This window comes from Plecotus auritus, assembly GCF_963455305.1.
Source record: "Plecotus auritus genome assembly, chromosome: 4".
Classification (NCBI taxonomy): Eukaryota; Metazoa; Chordata; class Mammalia; order Chiroptera; family Vespertilionidae; genus Plecotus; species Plecotus auritus.
The window spans coordinates 101,266,945-101,276,355 of NC_137775.1; the positions used below are offsets into that span (position 1 = coordinate 101,266,945).

The window sequence follows — 9,411 nt, forward strand, 5'->3', positions numbered from 1 at the left end:
AGATGGCTGCCCCCATGTGGTCAAAGATGGCTGCCCCCATGTGGACACAAGATGGCCACCACAAGATGGCCAGCAGGGGAGGGCAGTTGGGAGGGACCAGGCCTGCAAGGGAGGGCAGTTGTGGGCGATCAGGCCAGCAGAGGAGGGCAGTTAGGGGTGACCAGGACTGCAGGGAAGGGCAGTTAGGGGTGACCAGGCCTGCAGGGGAGGGCAGTTAGGGGCAAACAGGCTGGCAGGGGAGCAGTTAGGCATCAATCAAGCTGGCAGGGGAGTGGTTAGGGGGTGATCAGGCTGGCAGGCAGAAGTGGTTAGGGGTAATCAGAAAGGCAGGCAGGTGAGCAATTGGGAGCCAGCAGTCCTGGATTGTGAGAGGGATGTCCGACTGCCTGTTTAGGCCCGATCCCAATAGAACCCTCGAGGGTCCCAGATTAGAGAGGGTGCAGGCTGGGCTGAGGGACACACACCCCTGTGCACGAATTTCGTGCACTGGGCCTCTAGTTGTACATAGAAAATTCTAAAGACTCCACCAAAAAACCTATTAGATCTAATAAATGAATTCAGCAAAGTAATGGGATATAAAATTAATATTCAGAAATCTGTGGCATTTTTATACACCAATAATGAGCTATCAGAAAGAGAAACAAAGCAAACAATTCCATTTACTATTGCAACAACCAAAAAAGTAGGTACCTAGGAATACATTTAGCCAAGGAGGCAAAAGACTTGTATTCAGAACACTACAGGACACTGAAGAAAGAAACTGAGAAAGATACAAATAAGTGGAAGCATATAGCATGTTTATGGATTGAAATAATTAACATCCTTAAAATGGTCATACTACCCTAAGCAATCTATAGGTTCAATGCAATTCTTATTAAATACCAATGGCATATTTTACGGATCTGGTACAAATATTCCAAAATTTATATGGAACCCAAAACAACCCCAAATAGCCTCAGCAATCTTGAGAAAGAAGAACAAAGTTGGAGGAATCACAATACCTGATATCAAAGTACACTACAAGGCCATTTTAATGAAAATTGTCTGGTACTGGCATAAGAATAGGGATATAGATCAATGGAACAAAACACACTTGACAAAGGCAGCAAGTGCATACAATGGAGTAAAGACAGTCTCTTCAATAAATGGCATTGGGAAATTGGATAGCTACATGCAAAAAAAAAAAAAAAATGAAGTTAGACCACCAACTTACACCATACACAAGAATAAACTCAAAATGGATAAAAGACTTAAATGTTGATCATGAAACCATAAGAAACCTGGAAGAAAATATAGGCAGTAAAATCTCAGACATCTCATGTAGCAGAATTTTTGCCAATGTATCTCATAGGCCAATGGAAACAAAAGAAAAAATAAACAAATGGGACTACATCAAATTGAAAAGCTTGTGTACAGCAAAGGAAAACAGCAGCAAAATGAAAAGGGAACCCACTGTATGGTAGAACATATTCGCCAATGATACATCTGATAAGGGGTTAATCTCCAAAATATATAATACAACTCAACACCAGGAAGACAATCCAATTTAAAAATGGGCACAGGACCTGAATAGACACTTCTCCAAAGAGGGTATTCAGATGGCCAATAAGCATATGAAAAGATGCCATCATCACTAATCATCAGAGAGATGTAAATTCAAACCACAATAGATATCAGTACCCACCTGCCAGATGGGCTACCATCAATAAGTGAACAATCCACAAGTGCGGGCGAGGATGTGGAGAAAATGGAACCCTTGTGCATTGTTGGTGGGAACATAGACTGGTGCAGCTACTGCGGAAAACAGTATGGAGTTTCCTAAAAATATTAAAAGTGGAACCAATGGACACAGACAACAGGGGGGTGAGGGCATGAATGAGGGGGGTTAATGGGGGGAGTAATGGGGGAATAAGGACACATATGTAACACCTTAATCAGTAAAGAAATTTTTTAAAAATAAATAAATGGAACTTCCTTCTGACCCAGCAATCCCATTTCTGGGAATATATCCTAGGAATCCCAAAACATCAATCGGAAAGAATGTATGCACCCCTATGTTCATAGCAGAATTATTTACAATAGCCAAGATTTGGAAACAGCCCAAGTGCTCATCAGTAGATGAATGGATAAAAAAGCTGTGGTACATTTACACAATGGAACATTATGCGGCCATAAAAAAGAAGGAAATCTTACCTTTTCTGCAGAATGTATGGACCTAGAGAATATTGTGCTAAGTGAAATGAGCCAGTCAGTGAAAGGCAAATACTATATAATCTCATTTATTTGTGTAATCAAATGAACAAAATAAACTAACTAATGGACAAAATAGAATCAGAGCCATGGATACATGGAACAGACTGGCAGCTGGCAGCAGGGACGGGGAGGAGGCACTGGTTGAAAGAAGGTGAAGAGATTAGCCAAAGAACATATATGCCTAACCCATGGACACAGACAACAGTGTGGTGATGGCCAGAGTCAGGAGTGGGGTGGGGTGGGGGGAGTGGCAAGAAATGGGTGGAGCAGGTCAAAGGATATTGGGGGGAAATAGGGACATATGTAATAGTGTAAACAACAAAAATAGTTTAAAAAAATTTTAAATAGTCAATTATTTTAATGAGAAAACAAAAGACATTTTACGTACAAATATATTCACCATTTCTGGAGCTCTCTTTCTCCTGTGTGAGCCCAATTTACATCTGTTGTGATTTTTTCTGGCTTTATAATTTATTTTAATATTTTCTGTATGAAAGTCTGCTAGAGACAAATCCCCTCAGCTTTTATCTCAGAAAAAATAATCCATTTCACCTTCAGTTTTGAAAGATATTTTTTCTGAAAATAGAATTCTAGGTGGACTTTTTCTCAACAGTTTAAAGATGCTGTTCCATTGTCTTCTGGCTTAAAGAGTTTCTGATAAGATGTCTATGACAATATTTACTTTGTTCTTCTGTATGAAATTTGACTTTTTCCACTGGTTGCTTTAAAGATTTTCTGTTTATTGCTGGATTTCAACAATGTGGTGTGTATTGGTATGGCTTCCTTCATATTCCTTCTGCTTGGGGATTTATGGAGCTTCTTGGATCTGTGGGTTATAATTTTTCTCAACTTAAAAAATTTCTTGGCTACTATTTCTTTTTATTTACTTGTTTATTTATTTTACAAATATTTGATTCTTTATTAGTGTACATGTCACCACAATAGGCTTATATTGGTAATACAGGAATAAATAAAATAACTACAATTAATTCAAACAAAGCAAATGAGATTAAAAAGCCCTGATCAAATGAAATACTTAATATTTTCAGTTGAAAAACTGTAAAAGTTACATACCTAATAGCCCTAGGAATGTCCAATATCAATTATTGGGGGTGGGGGAATGAGTGATTCACAGTCACAAGAAATTATTTTAATATTAGTATGTATTGTTCCTTTTATAGACAAACATTTATAAGATACACTGATTTCTACCTCATGTAAAAGAAAGTAGGAAACTAAAAGTTAGCTGCATTTACCTAAACACAGCACTGACTTGCCACAGGTAACCTGCTCCAAAAGATTCAATTCTGTGGGCAGGCCATGGGGCTGAATGCATGGCTGTGTTAACAATTTTTAAAAAGGCATATATTTCCAGAAGTATGTTAAAATCCACAAGTATCAGTTCTGTAAATAACAAAAATTATTAGCAAAAATGTTTAGGTTTAGCATTCCCAAATTTTCTAATGCCTTAAGTGTTTTAGATATATGTTCTTTGACCACTTCATTTGGTTACAGTTTTAAACTAGCAAACCATTATCCTAGGAGAAGAGCTAAACTAAACTATAACACTGCACAAACTTCCCAAGGTAACCTGAAAATCTAAAAAGTGATTCCAATTATTCTAATTAACATTGGAGACACTAAAAGAATCAATGACTCAAGAAACATTTTGAAATTACTCAATTTTCTTTTATCGTTTTCTCCCCAAACTATTCACATAAACTTAAGATCCAAACTACCTAAGAATATGTCTTCAAAGTAGGCTTTTCACTAAAGCATTTTGATCAGAAGACATAGCTTTAATGCTTCTATTATATAATTCTAACCTAAAATCACAACCCTTGGTTTGAGAACATCAAATTCAATTTTATAACAATTGGTAAAGCTACAAACAAAAAATAAGTCATGGTGAAATGTGCAGCAGCCACAGCTACGAGAACAGAGAATAATTTTTTTTCCAGAAAGACTCTATGAAAATATAAAGCCCAAAGTGAGTGACAACAGAAGTCCACATATAAATGTTGTTTTAAAATAGAAAGCTTACATAACTAATGGACACAGAAACTAGGGGGATGAGGGCATGTGTCAGGGAGGGGAGAGGAGGGGAATTGGGGGGAGGTCAATAGGGAAAAAAGGAGACATATGTTCTACTCTTTGTAATACTTTAAACAATAAAAAAATAGAATGCTTACAGAAGGCCAAGAGACATATGAAAACATGCTCAAAGACACTAATCATCCAAGAGATGCAAATCAAAATGACAATGCGGTACCATCTCACACCTGTCAGAATGGCTATCATCAACAAATCAACAAAACGATGTGCTGGTGAGGATGCGGAGAAAAAGGAACCCTCATGCACTGCTGGTGGGATTGCAGACTGGGGCAGCCACTGTGGAAAACAGTATGGTGTTTCCTCAAAGAATTGAAAATGAAACTTCCATTTGACCCAGTGATCCCACTTCTAGAAATATATCCCAAGAAACTAGAAACACCATTCAGGCAGGATATATGCACCCCTATGTTCATAGTGGCACAATTCACCAAACCTAAGATTTGGAAACAGCCTAAGTGCCCATCAGCAGATGAATGGATTAGAAAACTGTGGTACATCTACACAATAGAATACTACATGGCTGTAAAAAAAAAGAAAGAACTCTTACCATTTGCAACAGCATGGATGGAACTGGAGAGCATTATGCTAAGCGAAATAAGCCAGCCGGAGAGAGATAAATATCACATGATCTCACTCATTTGTAGAATATAATGAACATCATAAACTGATGAACAAAAATAGATACAGAGACAAAGAAGCATCGAACAGACTGTCCAACTTCAGCAGGAAGGCAGGAGAGGGTGGGGGTGGGGGTAAGTGATCAACCAAAGGACTTGTATGCATGCATATATAATAATAAAAGCGTAGTATGCTAATTAGACCAGACAGCCGAACAACCTTCCAAGGGCCGAGGGCAGCCGCCATGGCTGTGAGGACCGAGCCCCTTGCACTAATTTCGTGCATCAGGCCTCTAGTATAAACATAACCAATGGGCACAGACACTAGGGGATTGAGGGCATGTGCCGGGGGTGAGGGGGTTAGGGGGAGGTCAATGGGGGAAAAAGGAGACATATGTACTATTATTTGTAATACTTTAAACAATAAAATAAATAAATAAAATAAAAATAGAATGCTTTCCAAAGCTTCTCATGAGTTGTTAATGTAGAGTCAGAGTCAGAGTTAAGACCTTATAAATTAAGGGTAAGTTATACAGAACTATGCTGCTTTACAAACCTTCAACAATGTTCAACTGATATACATAACTTACAGCCAGCCACAGGAGTTCTTAATGCCCATCACATCATCTCTCAGTCCCGGCTGTCTATGTTTCATAGTTTTGCTACTTGAAGTACCAAGAAGCCTTTGCAGGGGAAGAGTTCCACTCTTCCCATGATCCCCTAAAGAGCAGGTAACGAAATATAAAACTAAACAAGATTTGTGCTTGATAGCCTAACATATAAAATTGCACTGCAGTATTCGTAGTGACTGCTTATAAACGTAGTCATCATAAAGCCCCTAAAGCAGATCCTGTTTTACAAAAGAAACGCAGATTGTCTCAAGTAAAAATACAGTGCAGGCTGCCAAAAAGCTCTTGGTTGCATGAGGAGGTGCAATGAGGAGAACTTCAGAAACCGTGAACGTGTTCCCCAAACTTTGAACACCAGGTAAGCATGAATCGCACGGCGGCGGCAGGATGCTTTTCTAGTGGCTGGCACTATAAAGCTAACCTTAAGAAAGAAAAAAGGCAGAAAGTGTGAGCAACAAATGGTGTAACCAAATCATTGCAAATGGAGACTAGCAATACGCAGTGAGGAAGGTGACGGTCCACTCCATTCTGGTAAGATGCCATCTGTACATATTACGTTCTTTGTAGGAAGTGGGACTCCCAGATCTGCATGGGGTGACTGGGAGAGCAGATGAAAGGCGGGCCTCTGTGTGCGTATCCAGTGCTGAAGGCCTTCCTAGAATGAGTGAACAACGTTAGGGCTTGTGGAGAAAGGTTTCTACTGGAACGTAAGAGGTTTTGATGGCTCTCTTCCCTGCAAAGGCCGTGGGTAGCAATTTTTCTACAAACTTGCCTGTGTCATTCAGAACGAAACAGTGGAATTCCACAGCACAGCTCAAGAGGAACCCCATCTGCTTATGTGGCAACAGAGTTTTGCTTAGTTGCTAAATCTGCAGTTGCCTCCTCAATGACCATTTCAAATGACTGTACTTCATTTACATCTGAGCCAGGGGCCAAATCAGGCGCACCTCTCTCACCAGGAGCGTCACTGAGTTTTCTGCTTGCAAGTTGGCTCAAAGCATTCAACATGGTGATATATCCACAAAAATACTACAAGTCCACCTTGTTCCTTAATTTTTCCAGTGCTTTTTGAACACCCATATGGACATGAGTAACTCTCCTTGTAGCTCTGTCTCATCAAATGGAAATGGTATGTGAACAGTTTCTCCTGTCCTGTGGAAACCATGTCCCTGAATCAAAACCCAAAGGTGTTAAAGCATCAGTCAACATTGTGAGCACATTTACCCCAGGATCATGACCCCAAATGCTATTAATAACCGATCAGAACCCTGGAAAATATCTGGCAGCTTTCGAAGTCTTGTACCTTTGGACAGCAAAAGAGATGGTGGTCCCTGCTCAGCAATATGGTAAATGTACAGTTTAAACCAGACAGAGCTGACTTCTGGGATAGCTGGTCCAAAATGCTGAGGAGGGCAGCTGCTGACAGGCCAAATTTCATTGGTGAGAGGAGCCATGAAACAAGTGTGTGATTTTTGTTTAGAACTCTGCTGCAAGTGGCAGGGTCCAAACCCAGAGGGTTTCACAGCGTAAGAAGGAAACCATAATTGGGCTGGGCTGGCTGTGCAGTTTGTGCAAATAGGTCTTTATTGTGATGAAGAAACAGTATCGTGTTTCTCAGAGTGAGTGCATGGTCAAATATCTCTGTGCTTCTCAGAGTGAGTGCATGGTCAAATATCTCTGTGCTTCTCCTTCGCCAGTGCTCCGAACCGTTCCCAGTTCTGTAAGAAAGCTGTCCAGAGACTAATCTGAGAGTGCCAACTTTGAACATGTGACTGCATGACTTTTCAAGTTTGGTGAAAGATTTCCCATCATTAAAAAGGCGGTGAGAGTTGAGCCAAACAGAAATGCTTCATATATAAACTTAAACTGCTTACACTGGCTGCATTGGCTGGATCCTCTTGACTGTATCAGTGTCGGTAGCTGACGGCACTTCCTGTACAAGACTCCTGCTCTCCCCACTGTCCCAGGACAGGAGATCTAAAGTACCCTTTAATCTGTTTATAGAAGGAACATTTCTCCAAGATGAGTGAAGTTGATCCAAATGTATTACTTGTCCCTTCTATGGGCAAAGCCCAATCGGCAATACATTGAAAGAGCATTCTTAACCCGGGATAAGTCTCTCTCAAGGACATTTGCAAGTTCTGCATCATTAGAATGCTCATCTATTGAAACAAATACCTTATAGAGCAGAGTTTCAAAATAATGACCTTGCACTCAATTCGTTACAAAACCTTCAAGAGGAGGAACTGCTATACAACTGTTATCAGATATTGGTACATCCAGATAAATAAATCCTTTGTTATATAAACTATGTACCTCATTGTAATCTAGTGATCCAGAGAGCTGAGGGCCTGCATTGATGATCTTATCAATAGCGCATTTCTCAGGCGAAGTGCATATCTTTATGTCCTCTTCCGAGATATATCCAGCCTGCACTACCCACCACGCCTCTGTGGCAATTTCCACCGGCTTTACTGGTAGAAGATCACGGGCTGTTTTCCTTCTGAAAAATTTTTTTGATGTTCTACACCAAGCATGTCAAACTAAAAGGCTAACACGAGCCAAATAAACAAGTTGTAAGTCTATGTGGGCCACAAAAAAAAAAAAAAAAGCTTCAATTTTCATAGAAACGTAGGTTTATTTCAGTAGGGACATGCTGAATACAAAGGGTTGAAATACGCAAGTCATTGTTAACATAAAATAATAGAACATTTTAATAAAAATTAATATTTTTTCTTGAACATTAACTTACCAGACACCGAGTAACTGCACAAATTAATAAGCATAATGTAAATAAACCTATTTTTCTTGTTCTCGGAAGTGAAATATTTCCTGTTGCGCACACCAAACGAGTCAGCACAAGACTAATGACATGGCGATGGCTGCTAAAATATTCGCTGCTAATATTAGTGGAGAGAAATGGTGCACCTGCGCGTAAGGCGCGTAAGGCTCGTAAGGCGCGAAAATGAATGCAACATGATTATAGTCATCAGTCATTAGCGAATGTTGTAGTTCGTTATTAATAATTATGTATAACAGGATATTGTAAAAATTAAGTTATGACATTTTTATTAAAACCTTTCTTACATACATATATTGGCTGGGCCGCAAAAATATTCGTTGTGGACCGCAAGTTTGACATGTTCGGTCTACACTGATTCATCAGATCGATGTACTGGTTTCTTCCTATGCCAAGAAGCCTTAGACAGCAGCAGTAAAACTGGGCAGAGAATCAGAACTTTTCTCACTGTTCGTAATGTCCTCCATAACCCCAGTATAACATGAAAATGGTGTTGTCCTCAGGCCCTTTCCCATAATATCTGATAAATGGTAAGGGTACAGCACGAGATGGTCTTAACTATACTTTAGTAGGTCCTCATCATAGTTTCTGCGTTCATCTTTCTTGACATGTTTAACTAAGTTATTTCTATATCATAACTGATTGCGGGTGCTGTACAGGACAACCTGCTTTTCATATTCCCTCTGTGAATGTCAAAGACTCTGCCTCACATTGGCCAGCAACTTGCTCCAGGGGTAGTTGTGGAGAATCTGGAACTCCACGTCTATGTTCATGGTGCCCTGATCCCTGGCTGGGCCCACACTCACACCGCCCATGGCCCACACAGCCCCATAGCCAGGACCATGGAGCCCGGGAGCAGCAGGGACAGGCACAGGGAAGCCTTGGCAGCTTCAAGTTTCTTCCTAGTTTCACCCACCGGAAAAAATCTTGGCTACTATATCTTTAAGTACTAGAGGTCCAGTGCATGACATTCGTGCACTGGGGGTGGGGTCCCTCA

General features: G+C 40.2%; 1 pseudogene across 1 annotated transcript; it reads right to left on the reverse strand.

Annotated features, from left to right (window-relative positions):
• Positions 1-6,086: 6,086 nt before the first annotated feature.
• On the reverse strand, positions 6,087-9,187 carry LOC308247645 (protein FAM91A1-like; annotated as a pseudogene). Its single transcript has 2 exons — positions 8,743-9,187; positions 6,087-8,138 (listed from the first exon to the last, which is right to left on the reverse strand). The product of its transcript is annotated as a protein FAM91A1-like (transcript).
• Positions 9,188-9,411: the final 224 nt, after the last annotated feature.